A 16,682-nucleotide genomic window follows, 5' to 3' on the forward strand; every position below is an offset into this window, starting at 1 on the left:
TGCTTGTGTTGCAGTGGCTGCTGCAGTTATTGCTGCTGTTGATGCTGCTCCCCGCTGCAGTCGAAGTCGAAGCCGTGATTACAATTTGATTACGCGCATGAATGCGCGGCTTTGCCAGCAGCAACATTTTCTAGTTTGCAGTACACGGCCCAAAGCGTTAAAAAATATTTTCTTTTACACTTGCGAGCAGCAGCAGCAACTACGACTGCAACAGCGACACTCGCTGGCCAAAGATAGGCACATGGGTACATAATGTATCTGACAGATACATAAGCGAACTTTAGTCGCTCCTCACACCGCATGTTTTGCCCATTTTAGCGTCTGTTTTTCCACCAAAGCCGCTGCTGCTGCAACTTGCCACCAACTGCCATCTAAAAAGTGGCAACAACTTCCAGGCAACGACAACAGCAGCAGCAACAACAGCACCAACTACGGCAGATCTGCAACGACTTTTCCTGTCTCGCACTTGTTGCATGTCAGCGGCGACGTTCTTCAGCAATCAACACTTGTGATTTTTATCAAGCATAATGATTTCCTTTTCAACATGTGCTAATTAAGAAGGTACCAGGGGGGTAGGCGGGGAAAAACAAGCTAAGGGCTTGCAGGCAGATTGACTCAAAGTAGAGAACTTTTTTTTCGGAGTCTCCAAGAAGGAATATTTAAAAAATAATGCTTAATATTATAATTTTGAATTATAATAACGGTTAACTTTAAATTAAGTGAGACGAATATAATTTGAAAATATATGCAATTGAAAACATATATATAAAAATAAAATTAAATATTACTTCCTAATCATAAACTCAAGGTAATTTTCGTATGATTAAAATTTAAATTACCTTTCAATAAAAATTGTTAGTTATTGCATTTTCAACAGGGTAAACAGTCGTATCTTGAAGAGCGAGCTTTCAGCAAAAAACACTTAAGTATTCTCTCTGTATATCGCACCTTAGGGCCTGTGATTGTGACTCGGACTAGCCCCCATTTTTGCCATTTTTTCTCGTGAATCTCCAAGTGGCCAGCATATCGATTTATAATAATTCAGCTGTCATTCGCGCAGCTGAACAATTTTTCACTTACAGAAACTGCAGACGTGAGCAGAAAATTAAGTTACTCTACGCCCGGCGATTGTTGGCGATTTTTCAGTTTCAGTTTTGCTTTTGTGTTTTTTTTTTTTTTTTTTTTTGTTTTTCGTTTGGTGAGACACGGATAGGGCCCCCGATTCTGGGGGCTCTCTGGTCTGGTTATTACTGGACGAGGTTGTGCTCGAAATTGGGATTCCGATTTGGATTTGGCTGTGGCTGTGGCTTTGGCTTTGGCTTTGGATTTCGAGCTGGCTGCCTGCACGCGCGATCCGCAGGCATTTCGCTTGTTTTTTTCGGTTTTGTTTTTATTCGCTAATTTTGTTTCTGCACTCGTCTGCATGCCGATCCGATCGACGTCGTCTGGTCGGATTTTGCCATATGCTGAGCTGGCTCTTGACTGATCGTGATGTGTATATATATATATATGTATGCCATAGTCCATACAAAAAATCTGTGCAAAGGTAGCAATTTTCTTCCATGTACGAGTACGAGTACGAGTGCATGCGGCTATGAAAAATAATAAAGCAAGTGAAATGAAACGAAACGAAATCAAAATACAGGCCCAGGAATGTGCACACTCAAGATAAATTGCTGTGGGATTAATTTTCTAAGTATTCGTGTCCATTGGTTCGTAATGTGTAATCCTGATCCTGTAATACTGATTTATGTAGCAGATTCGGATCTGAAATGCTCAGACTCTAAAATTTTTCGAATTTAAATATTGAAAAAAATATATTGTAACTATAATCATTGTTCTGGTATTATTATTTCTGTAAATTAAATATCTTCAATAAAATTAAAACTCATCATTTATGTTAAGTATTTTTAGTGTGAGCCATTTGGGTTTCCAAGTCCGAAAAAAACCGATCAGGGGCAAACCAAGAAATTCAGCCATGCCATGAGCATGTGTTTTATTTTACTTTAGCTTCCTGAATATTGCAGCTGTTTCGTACAGTAGGCACACTTGAAACTGAAGAACGACTAGGTATTTATAAGATTTTAATCTTTTATCTGCCATTTGAAAACACTTTCCCATGAAATGCCTTGCTTTAAAGGAGGGTCTCGTCTCTCCTTCTCGATTTAATCGCTGGCAATTAATTGCCCTAATCAGGCACTGGACACGCTCGGTGTGGACAATGGCATTTGCTGCAATCAGCTGTTCCGAGAGCTGCCATAACTAAATACTTTATGGGAAAACCAGAAATCCAATGCACAAAGCACACACAGCCATACAGAATGAGGCATTCCATAGGTTCAAGTCTTAAGTCGGGGATTTTAACTCCATCCCCAACTCTCTGTCCCTTTTGTTGGCTGCACGAAACTTTTGTATTATTTTTCAGTAGCACTTTCCGAATGCCATTTGAGTGCGCATAACATATTCTTAAAGTCTGCCCCAAAAGGGAGGAGATGCAGATGAATCTGCGGGGGGCTATGGGATGATATAGCTGATGGCTTCTGCGCAGGCGCACGTCTTTTCTCATTTGTATACCCTTACAGGGGGTAATTTTACATTGTAAGCACACTTAGGGAGTGAAAATTGGCATGTCCTTTCTTTTTGATCAAACTATACAAAATAGTAATAATAATTTAACAACTATCTCAATTTCTAAAGTGAAAATAATAAATTCATACGCTTAATATGTTATTCAACAAAATAAAAACAGAAATTCCTTAGAACAAAAATATTTAACAATGTTGTTATCATATTTTAATTATCAAAAATGAAACTCGGTGTGTCCTGTAGTTTATTAGCACGAAATTATTTATAAATAACTGCAAGAGTATTTAAACAACGGATTGCTAAAGTCAGATGGCTACCTCGTTTCTCGTCTTTCTGTGTCGTTTTCCTCACATTTCTTTTCTTTTTTTTTTTTGTATCTTTCGAATTCGATGCGATGCAGCGTCTGCAGGAGGAGCATAATTAACATGGAGGGGGCTATGGTCGTGGCTGTGGAATGTATCTGAATCGGTAACTGTGTATCTCGTAGGTGTTCAAGTTGTTTGCTGCTGTTCGTTCAACTGTGGAATTTCGTTTTGTTGTCGAATTTATGGCCTAATGAAGTGATAAGGCAGGCAGAACGGGAGCGTGTTGGTGGGAAAGAGAGGCCGAGTGCGGTGGCCGGCCATATGTGGACTTTAGCTGTATATCGGCATTCCTGGGATGCCACTTAAAAATGTATCTGTATCTGAGTGTGTCTGTCTGGCTGGCTGTATCTTTTGCGAAGTCTCTTTTGTGTGTTGTGTGTGCTGCGTGCGCTGTCAAAATGTTTACCACAGCGCATAATTCATTCGCTCGTTTGCCCGATTCTTTTTGTTCGACTCGGCGCATTCTTGGGATATTTAAGCTGGAATTTATTGGTTTGTGGGTCAGGGCAAAAGATCTCTCGGATCTGCAATCGCATTCTGACGCCGCTCGTTGGAATGTGCACGAAAATATATGTATTTTGCGCAAATCCCAATTTCCCCGTTCTCTGTGTATGGAAGCATTCAAGAGTATCTTTGTCACACGCCCATCTCTAGTTTGTGATACTGCTGATGCAAGTACTTGGCACATAGGATGCACATTGCACATGGAATATGGCCTGGCCAACAGAAACCGGCTCAGAGAGCGGGATGGTGCGATTTCTGGCCCCGACAGAGCGAGCAAGAGGGTTTAAAATGTTGATTAAACTGCTTAAATGCGCAAAGCTGACATTCATGTCAAAGCAACTGACTTTGCCTCCTGCTCTCGCATCTTGCATCGCCTGCCCCGGCAAAATATGTACATAAATAAGAACATTTTTATGGGCTGCATGTTGCGGCCTGGCTGCAACAGCAACAGCACAGCAGCAGCAAATGTTGCCAAGCGCTTGGAATGTTTGCCAAATACAAAAAGCAGGGCGTAGCTTACATAGATACATACGTACACAGAAGAAAAAATATAAATCTTTAATGAGATATTGTGTTATTTGTTGTTGTCTTATTACTATTTTTGTCTTATTTGGTTTTAATATTTCTAAAATTTCTAAATTTCCATGTCGTATTTTACCTACAGAATTAACAAAAAGAAACACCGCTAAGACATGAAAGGTAAACATTTTTAAATAATACAGCAATTATTAAAAAAGCTTTTTTTATTCTTTTTATGGAAAACGAATAACATATTAAAGCTCTTAAAACTTTTTTAATTAAACTTTAATTAATTACCATTTCAGCTAAGAAATTTGAAATAGTTTTTTTGATTTTGATAAAAAAAAAACACCACGTGTTTTCTTTAGTGTACGCATGTAATGCTTTGATACATACATTCGTGGTAGCTTTGGCATTTAAGGCAATGCGCGCATTGCTTTAATAAATGCATGCACACTCAAACACACAAACACAAGCAAATTGCATTCAATTGGTGCCGCTGCCGCTGTTGTGAGTTCACAGCAACTTTGAAATATTTTCCAACAGCAACAACTATCGCTGCAGTTGCTGTTGTTGTCGTTGTCGTCGTCGTCGTCGTCGTCAGCCTATTTCCAAACACAAAATGCATTTACTTTACCGCGCTCTGGCATTCCCAACCCAACGCCCCCTCGTCCGCCCCGCCCGTCCAATTCGATCGTTCGTTCAACTAGCGACTGCGACTGCAACGACGACATTGCTGCATAGTTTGTTGCCGCTGTTGCTGTATCTCCACTGAACAAAAAGTTCAATAAAGCATGGAATTTGTGTAGAAAAAAAATGTTTAATGACCAGTTTATTTTTTATTAAAATTTGTGTGCATTTAAAGTGAATATGATTTAATATGCACAAGTGACTTGTGGAATGGCAAATATGTAAATCGTAAATGCTATCAGTTTTCTGTGTACTGTTCTATCTATCGTGGAAATAAAAAAAATGTAAATATTTGATATAAACATGTTGACATCTTAATTTATTATTTTAAAACCAGCATAAAAAATGTCAATGTTTGTTTATTCAATTTGTTTGTCTTTATGGCCCATATCATATTATTAAAGTCAATATACTTTATTTGTATCTGTTATGGATTATTCCTTGCTCTTGTTATAAAGGTTCCTTACTTTTTAATTTTTTTAAAGGTTGTTCCCTATAACACTAATTGTTTCAGTGTAATGTTGCTATTGCTTCGATTGTTGTTGTTGCTGGGCTTGCCCCCAGCACAGCTCTCTCGCTCTCTCGCGGCGATCGCAACCATCTTGTGTTGTTGGTTTTTTTTCATGTTTTGCTTTCGTTGCTCCTTCGCACACATTGCTGTTGTTGTTGTTTCATAGCGTAAATAGCAAAGTTGCCCGTACAATTTTAGAAGAACTTGTCAAAACCGCATTCCTGAGCCGCAGCTATCTCGCTCGGACTAAGTTGCTCTCGAACTATCTCCCTCACTCTTTGCTGGAGGCAATAGCAAGATCGCAGCAGCAGCAACAAAAACAACAACCATTGCAACTGCAACGAGTTATTTATGCATGTTTGTTTATTTGTTTGCCTCGCAGTAAATGATCACATACACGCATTCCTAGATACACACATTCGCATTTGTTTACGCGTGTGTGTGTGGCTGCGCATCTGCTGCCGCTAATAAATATTTTGTACGATTTGTATTTGTCGCTGCCAAGAACAACAAGAATATCTAAATTGGCTTATATAATGACCAACTAGCAACACATATGTACATATGTACATACATACGAATATACATTTTTGCATTTTTTCGTGTTTTTCCTTATTGGACTCAAAACACGCGCCAGAATTCGTTAAGTATCTTTTAATAACTTTATGCAAATGTATCTGGAAGATTTCAAAAATCGCTGGCAGCTGTAAACTGCTAATTTATTTGCGTTATTTTGGTTGTAAGCTTTAAGTTTAATATCACTTTTACAAATTCCAAATAACTTGATTCTGTATCTAAAAGATTACTCAAAATAAAACTAAATGTTTTTTGTACATCTAAAAGATACAAAAAAAATCTGTTGTCTAGCTGTTTTCTGAAGTTTTCAAATATTCATCTAAAAATGAAAAAAGTAATGTTTAAAACCATTGTCCACTTTTAAGGCAACCCACTATTTCTTTCATTTCACATATCTTTATGATTCGACCCTGACCGCCATATTTTTGTACACGGCAACATTAGAACGCAAAACCGCAACCGACCCACAAAAAAATACGAAAAATTCTTTAATCAATAAAAGCCAATCGGTTACGGCCAGCCGTGGCCAAAAGCAACAACAATTAGACTAAAATTCCATGGTATGCCACGAGCGCTTACCATAAAATTGGAAATCTTTCAAGTTCTTGCCATCGGACAGCCGATGTGTCGGTTTTCGGTGAATATCTGTGTGCGAGATAAACAAACAAACCGAAAAATGCCAGAAAAAGATATCTTGGAATTTTGTTTCTTTTCGTTTCGAACGGATTTATATAGAAATTATTGTTATGGCACGTTAAGGAGAAATATGAAGAGGCGAGACGCTAAGAAGTAGAGGGTAGGGTGCATACATAATTTATTTAATGGCCCGGCGTCAAAAATAACAGCGAACAACAAATTTGTGTACATTTTTGCATACTCCAACAATAAACCCCCCCGACAACAAAAAATCTTAAACAAAAGCATATTTATTTATAAAACAAAAGGTGAAATAAGACGAAAAAGAAGAAGGCAACAAATATAAATACGGCAAATAACAGAAATGTTAATTGGCCCATTTGACATGCGGCATTTTTTTGCCTTCTTTGCATTCCATCTCTTTCGAACCAGCTTTCATTCTGCTTATTATTATTTGTAGACAACGTTGAAAAGTATTTTCATGTTGCTGCTGTTGTTGTTGCCGAATGGCATGTAAAGCGAAAACAAAACCGAAAAGAAATAATGAATAAATATTTGAAATAAGTTTGGCCATGATATGAATTCCCAAACTGTCTGCAGAAACCAACAAAAGATATTTATAAAAATTGTTCATCCGTGATTTTTTTTTTGCGCAAAGCAAAGTGGCCAAAGTGTCTGCGAAAATCAAATTTTATTCGTAAATTAAAATCTCAAAAGGGGAATACTTTTTTTAGCCTATCCGTTCATAATTAAGTACGAAATACTCCCCTTAATCCATAAAAATTCTACGCAGGAGGTAAATTTGTTAATCTTGGCAAGCCTTTCGGTTTCGAAACTTTTCCACGGAAATATTTATTCTAATAAAAAATGACAGTTGAGTGAGTCCAATGTGTGAATCGCCAAAGTGTCTGCCAAAAACAACCAGAATTTGGTGCGAACAGTCTCTGGGGTTATTAAATGAAATATTGCTCATTTCTAATGTATTGTGATTGCATATTTATTTGATGTTAAATATTGGCAAACATTAATCAAAACAGAAAGTACAATTTGTTTTTATTATATATTTATGTTGTCTATAAACACGAAAAACTAAAATGCATAGCTGTTGATCTCGCCAAGATTATTTTGGCATATATTATAGAATTTTCCCAGGGATTTTTTTTAATTTCTTAAATAACATGTTCTTTTCCTCCTTTTAAAAATTATAAAATATTCATGTTAATCCAGAAAATGAAACGCCATTTACTAGATCTTGAAAAGCTTATTCCTTTGTTGATTTCGCTCCCACAATTAAAGGGTGGAAGGCATTACCATTTTTACCATGAATACGAAATTCCCATCAAAACCCCCCATCCCAGATCCAGATATGTATGTACATATGTACAAATGTAAGTGCATGTGCCTATGCATATGTACCCGAACTCGAACATATACTCCCAGTATTCTGGGTTCAATTCGCACACACACACGACCCTATGTCTGGAATGCGGCCCCAATACAATGGAATGGCATGGTATCGTACGGAATGGAATGAAATGCAATGAAATGGGGGAACTTCCCCTGCTCTGCTGCATTATTGCGGGCTAAATTCTATCAGATACGATACACACGAGTATGACGATCGGGCGAATATAATTTGTGGCGGAGACGTTGACGTCGTTCAGCTTGCGATTTGCGTTCGCATTCACGTTTTGTAGTCGGATTTTTCGCCGTATTATTTCAATATATTCGATATGTATTTGTGTACGATCTGTATAATACAGCTGTGTTCAAAATAATATTAGTTATGGTGCAGAAAAAAATATTTCATATATAGTTATTTCAGAATGAGACTCTTAAAGAAGTCAATGTACTCATTTTTAAAAATATGATTAAGTAAGAAAAGAATTTTATGTAAACTTAAATGTGATCATAAAATTTAATTACAGGATTTCCCGCACTAAATAAATTGTCATTAAGTTTCAAAACAAAATTTCGATATCGAGTAGAAATGCTATTAATTCGAACTTAGCTGTAATAAATATGTATGTATATATACATATGGGTACAGACATATGCGATCTCGCCTCGTTTGGCGCACAGTCGCTTGGCTGCTCTGGTATGTGAAGGTCGCAACAGTTGTTTTGTTAATGACAGAGTACAACCACGATCGAGGGGGCCAACAACTACTACTCACACATAAAAATAACAAACACGAGATGGCTTACGGCTATTAGCCAAGCAAACTTGCACTTTACTATGCAGTTGCATTCTTCTTCAAAAAATGAAGAGAACAGAAACAAAGGGGCACCAAAGCATCTCCATCTTGAGGTTCTTGGCCATGCATCTACTTCAGCGATTCCCGGAACCGACTAATGTCAGTCCGAGAAAAGTGCACAGGTGGACACTTTGAAGTCTGAAAAGTTTACCAAAAAAGAAATGCAAAAGCCAAAAACCAAAAACCAAAGACCAAAGCAAAACAAACTTTGTATTTGCTCTTGATGTTGCCAAGGTTTCCAACACAAACTCAAAATTAGTAGGAATTTTCGTGAACACACATATAAGTTAAGATCTGTTGCAAACATTTTGGCATGTTTCATGTGGGCGACAGAAATGTTTCCGAGTTGTCGTGTCGAATTTAAATCTTTTATAATGCGCATACCAAGAATTTTTGTTGACGTATTGAATACCGTTTGCATATTTCCCAAAAGCCACAAGACATTATTCTAGACCAAAAGCGTTAAAAAATAGATTCACAAAAATATTTATGACAGTCAAATGTATTTGGTAATTCAGGTGATTAAAACCAAAAGATCGCGTGATTTTGTTACTGACATTCATTCATTCAAAACTGATTCACCACTCAAATTGATAACAGGGCACCTTCTATAACTGATTTAATCTTTCTCTGTGGGTCAATAAATACACCTTAATGGAAAAGTTTAATCTACATATTAAAAAAAAAAATTAACAGTTCTGATAGATAAATTTGAGCTTGATAACCGGCATTTTTTATAAATGATTTGATTTGAATTTCGAACAATATGTTCGATAACAATATTGTTTTTTTAAGACCAAAAAGGTACATTCATTTTGGGGCTCATCTATACCAAATTATATTTAACAATTAGTTTCGACGAATTCAAATAGATTGTTAATACATAAGACAACCTAAATTGTCAAATATACATTTTGGAGGCAAACGATCATCGATCAACTTTGCCCAATGTAACCTATGCATTTGAAAAATTCTCTTAATTTTCTGACCGCCTTTTAGCTTTTGAATTTTGGCAATTACAGTGGCCGCAAATAGAATGCGGACCTAGCAGACTCAAACGCAAACGCCCGTCAACAGGTCATTAAAAATCATAAATTTCAATTTAAGTTTATTTTGCTTTGGCTTTGGTTTTTTGATTTTGCCATGAGCGGCCAAGTGGGCGCTCTTTGCATACATTTACTCGGTTGTCTGTTTGTTTATGTCCATGTATAAATTCTATGAATTTTTTAATAGTTAATTTGTATGCAGTCGGCGTGCTCATGGCGCAAAAATTTATTTCAATTGTTCACTTTGGAATTTATGGCAGACATTTTGTGATTTCGAAATGTGAAAGACGAAGAACTGAGCCAACCAAAAGTTTTTGAGAGCTTTAAAGATGTACATATAAGTTGTTCTGGGCCGTCATGTTTTTCGGTGTGACTAACGTGAGATCGGCCCACGCCACTCGTATTTTATATTGTATGGGTCCCTGAGGTCTGAGGTCTCCGGATTCCGAGGTCCGTAATTGACACCCACTTGCCAAGCCGAGTGGGTTGAAAGATATGTGGGGGAAAAGCCCCCAAATCCGGGCATCCCATTGGCCAGATTGTAAAACACTTTCCTAGATAGGCCGTCCCAAAAAAAAAAAAACAAAAAAAAACAAAATAGAAAACCTTCGTCTTATCTTGGCCCAACGCATGCGCAGTTCATTGACTTTTTCTCTCTTATTTTTTGTGGGTGGGGGCCTGAAAATATTTAAAATATGCATAGAGACGGGTCGTAAAATGCATTTGATAAGCTTCACACAAGTTGGGGACGGGCATTTAAGTGGTTTCCGCTTTTTATCGCGGCGGAAGGAAGTGGAAGTGTGAGATAGACGAGATGCGAACAGGAAATGCAGCTAATATACACCACTTTTCCACGAGTCCGAGCGGGAAAAAACTCCAGTGCGAACAGCACTTGGAATCTGGTTAAATGGGAAGGCAACGCACGGCAACAGCAACACAAAAAGCAAAAACGACAACGACAACGAATCGCGATAAGATAAAACGCCGTACGACCTTTATAGCGTAATTTGATTAAGCTCAAAAATATTTGTGAACGCTTGACGCTGACAGATAATGAAACCAGTACGACATCGCCGCCAGAAGCAGGGTAAATAATTTTACAGCAAATAATGTGAGCGATTATAATTAAACATTGTTTTCCACAATGAATCTTTTCTGAAGCATCTGTGAGATAGCGATCGTGAGTTTTGATTTGCTGTTTGTGTGTCTTAGTCTATAAATATCTCTAGTTACACTTACTTTTTTTCGGGTTACCGGTTCGTATCTTAAGTTTGGCTTTTATATAAGAAAACGGGGTGTAATCTTGACAAAGATAAGCAATGGAATTTGTTGATATAAGTAACTTCTGACACGCCCATTTAAAGTCACAAACCCTTACATTAATGTCTGATACTATAAAACCCTGGTATTTTAGAACTAGTATATTGCGAAGCGTTTTTATAATATACAGTTTTTTATTTCATTAGATAACTGACCTTTGATATCACCTCTTGAATCATCTCTATAATTGCTCCATTCATTTATCGACACGAATAAATACACAACCTGTTAAGTAATGTCCCTAATTGCGGATTTTTAAGATTATAAATCTCACAACGTACTAGTTTTAAACTTTTGACTATTATTGCCCGATTATTAGGTTTGATAAAGACCTTTAAATGTGCTTCACATAGTTCACCATTACTTATAATTTACCGGACGCTGAATCCGAACCAAATTATTATTTTTAAGCAGTTTTGTATGCTTTGCGTTCTATTGTCTAGGCTCATCAATTATCCATGGAATTCAATAACTGGCGTTGTTCAATAAACTATATTATTTAACTTTTTAAATCAGCCGTGTTCGTGTTATATGTTTTTAAACTAAATTTGCTAGCATGGGTTCGTTCATTTTAAAATGACCTACGCTAACTGATTTGCTCGATAGGTATATTTTTTGGCTCTTAAATGTGTTTTATCTTTGGCTGAATCACAAGCTATATACCATTGATTCTGAAACGCACAGTGCCCTGCTATAAAACTATTTCACAACCTGCCGCAACGGGGGTTTTGGTGCCTCGTTCCTCAATCCTCAATCCTCAGACCATAACCCATAATAAACCGTATATATATTTGTGAGATAGGTATGTCAAGGTGATGTTTGGCCTGCTCGGGGCTGCTCGATCAAATTAGGTTATAACGTGGAGATTATATGATTCTTGCATACATCAACTTGACATTAATTTCACAAACCACTCTGAGCTCGAATTTAAACCGGAACACTTGCGGCTCCACTTGCGTGTTCGATGTCTCAGTTCCGCCAAAGCGAAATAATTGAAATAGAGTAAAGCCGACTACGGTGCTACGTGACTCGCTTGCGAAGTGGTCGGGTCGAGCTGGGCCTATTTTTTGTTCGTCTGCCTAATATTATGCTTATTTCGGACATGATCATTTATACATACATACATACATACATACATACATACATACATACATAGATACATAGCGTTCGGGACTGGCTTGATTGACGCAGGCCTCGATTTGAATTGCTAAATGATCTCGTCGGCTCGCAATGAATGGCCGGCTAATTTGTGAGATTCTGACCAAGTGAATTCATTAAAAACTATTTTTAAAGAAATCAATTTGGAAAAGAATTTAAATTGACGGGGTTTTTCGAAGCTATCGAATGGATGGGAATTCTTACATTTGATACATTGTTTATAGTTCAAGAATACCAACAAGGAAGTTTAATTGCGAGCCTAAACTCAGGAACAAGAAATAAATCCATTAAGCTAAACAATTAAGAGACCATTAAAGATTAAAGTTATTGGAATGAAATGATATACACACTTAAGATAGCTTAAAGCAGAATAGCTAAAGTTTTAATACCGAACTTGAATTGCGAACTTGAAAGCAGAGATAAGAACTACAGCTGAAAATATTTAAAGATTTATAGGCTTGAAGCTCTTTGCAGATTAAAGAAATTGACAAACCTGTACAGTAATTTCAAAGCACTTTATTAGCTAAAAATCTGGCTATAGAACGCATTTTGATTTGCTGTTTATTGGTCATCAAATGGTCGACTCCCTAGGCCATTTCTTACTGGTTATGGCCGCGAATTAGCATAAAACTCGACGTGAACAGTTAAATAATATGGTTGATGTGTGCGTTGTGTGTGTGTGCAGTTAGATTAAGTGCTGCCTAATGACAACTTCGCTGGCCGCTCGCCATCGCCGACGTCTTCGTCTTCGTTGTAGTTGTAGTTTTAATTTTATTTTTATTTTCCCCTCGACTGCCCCATGCCATGCCCATGTTTCACTCATATTGTGACAACAAAATTCATGCTGAAATATTTTTGGTCAGAAACTTGTTTTTCCTCATTTTTTGCCCCACCCCTTTGTCTTATTTTTTTTTTTAAGCGCGAATTTATTACAGCGGCTTGGTCGCCGCTGCGTCGCCGCGCCATAAATATTTTGTTTACAATATAATTTAATTTATGCAGATTTCTTGTCCGCTCTTTCAGCGGACACGTTTGTGTGCGCTCACAGCGGTGGCCAAAATAATATGTCCTTTCATCTGTATACATTTTTAATGCTTTTGCTTATTAATATAAGAATTTAAAAAGCAGTTTTAGTCGATAAATCAATTATTCATAATAAAACGTTCTAAGTATTACATTTTAATGTCTTGTTTGCATAATTATATCATAACGCTAGCATTATTGTACTTAAATTTTGACCCTAACTGTGTGTACAATGCCATACATGCATATCAAACCAAACGTTACGTTTAATGTGGGCTGGAGTCAGTTTTTAAGTTAACTGCTAAAATGCCAACAAGTCGTTAGTCGCTCGTTAGCTGAGTGCCAGCCTTTTCCACTGGCTGCCTTCCTCGTTTTAGCCAGCATCTGCAAAAGTGCCAATGAAGCCCTATTACTTGGTAACATGTGCCACGCCCACCCGCCTCGCTTTTCATTGATTTTTTTCCGTTCGATTTAGGGAAGGTGCTAGTGGTTGTGGCAAAGCGAGCTGATGTCTCTGAGGTCAAGCGCTAATGGAAAACCCATACAAATTTGCATACGATTTTCTTATTGAGTTGATTAAAGGCCCATAAAAACGGGCAGCCGTTTACCGAATTTAATTGCCACTCACTCGGCCCCACTTGACACCTGTCTACTGAAAGTGGAGCTTCTGATTAAATGACAGAGTAAGCCCTTCTCAAAGGTTCGGAGAATTTGATGATCCTTAATGAATAAAGATTCCTTGGGATTCATTTAGAAAGACAGTAATTTTATCTGTTGCAGGGGATTTGCATTTCAGTCGCAAGACTTTTAGTTGTTGAAAATGTTAAAAGATAAAGGCAGTTTATACAAGATAGTATTTTTTTTAAACGTTTAAATTATTGGTATTCAGGTTTCTGTTAATTTTTTTTTTTTTGAATCTAACTTTTGTTTGTTAAATTCTCAAACATTATAGTTCTACAAGTATTAGGTAAATAATCGGTTACAAAATGTAACTTAATTAATGTTCAAATGAGGTAAACTTCATTAGACTTAATTATAGTTATTTCCTAGTTATTTATTCAACAAAAATTCAGTAGAAACAAACAAAGCCCGGTGTAATGCAAGATGGACAACTGTGCCGTTTACTTAACTTGGCTTACAAACTGCAAGCAAAAACAAGAGTTGCCTTAAAAATAAATACAAAATTTGTTGATTTTTAATTATGAAACCGTTGTGCTGTGCTGTTAACATCGACGGGCCACAATCCACGACGACATCAAATCAACGTCGTCAAGTCAAAGTCATGTATTTTTCGCTGGCGATTGTCTTTGGCGATCGTGAGATCGCTTTGTGTGTCAAATATGGAGCTTTGGACCCAAGCACCGAGAGACTGGCACATGTCTCCGGCTGCATTTGTGTATCAGATTAGTTATTCATGTTTGGTATCTATATTTTATTTTTTCTACCCACTATTCAGTATGTTTTTGTGTCACTTTTCTTTTGTTTTGCTTTTGTGCTTCGAGTGCAAAGTGGATGAACCTTGTTCCGTTTATTAAAGGCGTGCGTTTAATTCAATCAACTGCAATAAATATACAGGCGTGCATAGATGTGTGTACTATATCAACAATAAGCTATCGCCAATGACTCTTTAATATTGATGGGAGTCCCTGTCCAAGTGCACGTTCACAAAAGTTAAATAATACCCTCCGAAGAGGTAATATAGAATAATTAACATAGGTAATTTGTGCTTGATTTAAGATGGATTGACAAGATTTGTAAGTGAATACATCAAGTAACACATTCTTTTACTTTAAATCAAAGATACATGGGATATAGGCCAAAAGCTAAATATTTGATGTTCCATGTGATATGATACCGCACTTATATTAAATATTGAGGTAGCTCTATTTCCTTTTTTAAAACAATTAGTTCATAGTGTATTTCCAAAACCAATATTATTCGACAGGTTTTTGCCCCATCCTATTTTTCAGACGTCATCGATGGCAATCTAAGATAATTAATCTATAATCTGGGGATTTTAACGATGTCTCCTTAACAAATCATGCCAAATATAATCGCAGATTAACAAATCTAAGATTAAAAACTTATTTTGGAGGAGTGTCTTACCTTTAATTTGTGACCCAATGCTTTTAACTACAAATTCAAAGTCAGCTATTTGCAAGAAAATCTATAGTTGAGTATTAGTCAGCGCACGTCTTCAGTTTGTTTTTGTTTGGATAGCGCGGTATTTCAGTCAATCATAAACAAAATTGATTGTTAGCCGCAGCTGCGCTAATTTTATTTTCAATGGCTGCGTCAACATTCAATTCCAGATAAAACAGCAAGCCGAAAAATATGTCTTAAAACGCAAACAGCAGGCAAAAGGCTCGTGTCCAGATATTCTAAGAAAATGCCAACCAAATCAACTGGCAGACGGACAGACAACTGAGTTGCAATCTGGATATCTGTAAACAAATATTAAATTATCCACAGTGCGTTTCGAAACCATAAGATATCATTAAAATAAACAAAATTTCGTTCACTTCTTAATCAAATATATGCCATAAATAACAATTTATTATATCTGACAGCTGATTCATTTCAATAGTTTATTCAAGTCGATAAGTACAAATAATTTTGTCTTTCACTGCGTATACGTAATTTTATTTTTATTTTTATCAATAGAGAGACTATGACTTATATTCTTTGACTTAACTCGACCTTTCAGTGATCTGTTTTATATAAATAATTGAATTCAGTAAATTTTGTATACAAAATACAAAGGAAGCCACATATTGGCACAAACTCTATACGAATTGCAAATATGTGATCTTTGATCACAGCATATCGTTCGTTGAACTGTATGCCATAAACCGATTTACAACGCTGAAACGCACTGCCTTTCGGTATCTATCGCATATGGCGCAGATTTTATTATCTTCGTATAATCCCCGGGAGCTTCTTTAATGGCTGTGCGAATTCCAAAGCAATGATTAATTAACAGTATGCCGAGGTCTTAATGAAAAACACAAATACGCAATTGAGGAGACACATCGATATGTGCGTATATTTCAACAATCAATCCATGGCGATTAACAATTATCGTTGGAATGCGAAAATATTGTTGCCTGATATTGAAATTGAGATTCGCAAGCAAACAGAACAAACAGACGTTGTCATCGTCATCAGTTGGGGCTTTCGGTTTGGGCCTTTTTTCCGCTTTTTTGTTTTGCTTTCTAGAGATTAGACGAGAGCGGCATTTGGCCAACAACAAACAGACCGCAGACATTCCGCCGCATGGCTGCGGTAAAAATTGGTATTTCTGCGACACTCTTAGCCGTCGTAGACATGTACCCACTTTTACCCAAAATGCACACAGGAAATGCCCCCTAATCTTATCGAATTCCAAAGCACAAACAGGCGTGGGAATGGGTTTAGATACATCTTGTGAAATTCGGCATTGAATGTGTAAAAATGGGTATTACTTATAGAAATGTTTAGTGTACCTATGC

General features: G+C 36.9%; 1 protein-coding gene across 1 annotated transcript in view; it reads left to right on the top strand.

Annotated features, from left to right (window-relative positions):
- Nucleotides 1-16,682, top strand: part of LOC108135098 (protein kibra) — a 28,031-nt gene that overhangs the window by 5,196 nt on the left and 6,153 nt on the right. The window lies entirely within an intron of this gene.

This window comes from Drosophila elegans, unplaced genomic scaffold (genome assembly GCF_018152505.1).
Source record: "Drosophila elegans isolate 14027-0461.03 unplaced genomic scaffold, ASM1815250v1 contig_476, whole genome shotgun sequence".
Lineage (NCBI taxonomy): Eukaryota > Metazoa > Arthropoda > Insecta > Diptera > Drosophilidae > Drosophila > Drosophila elegans.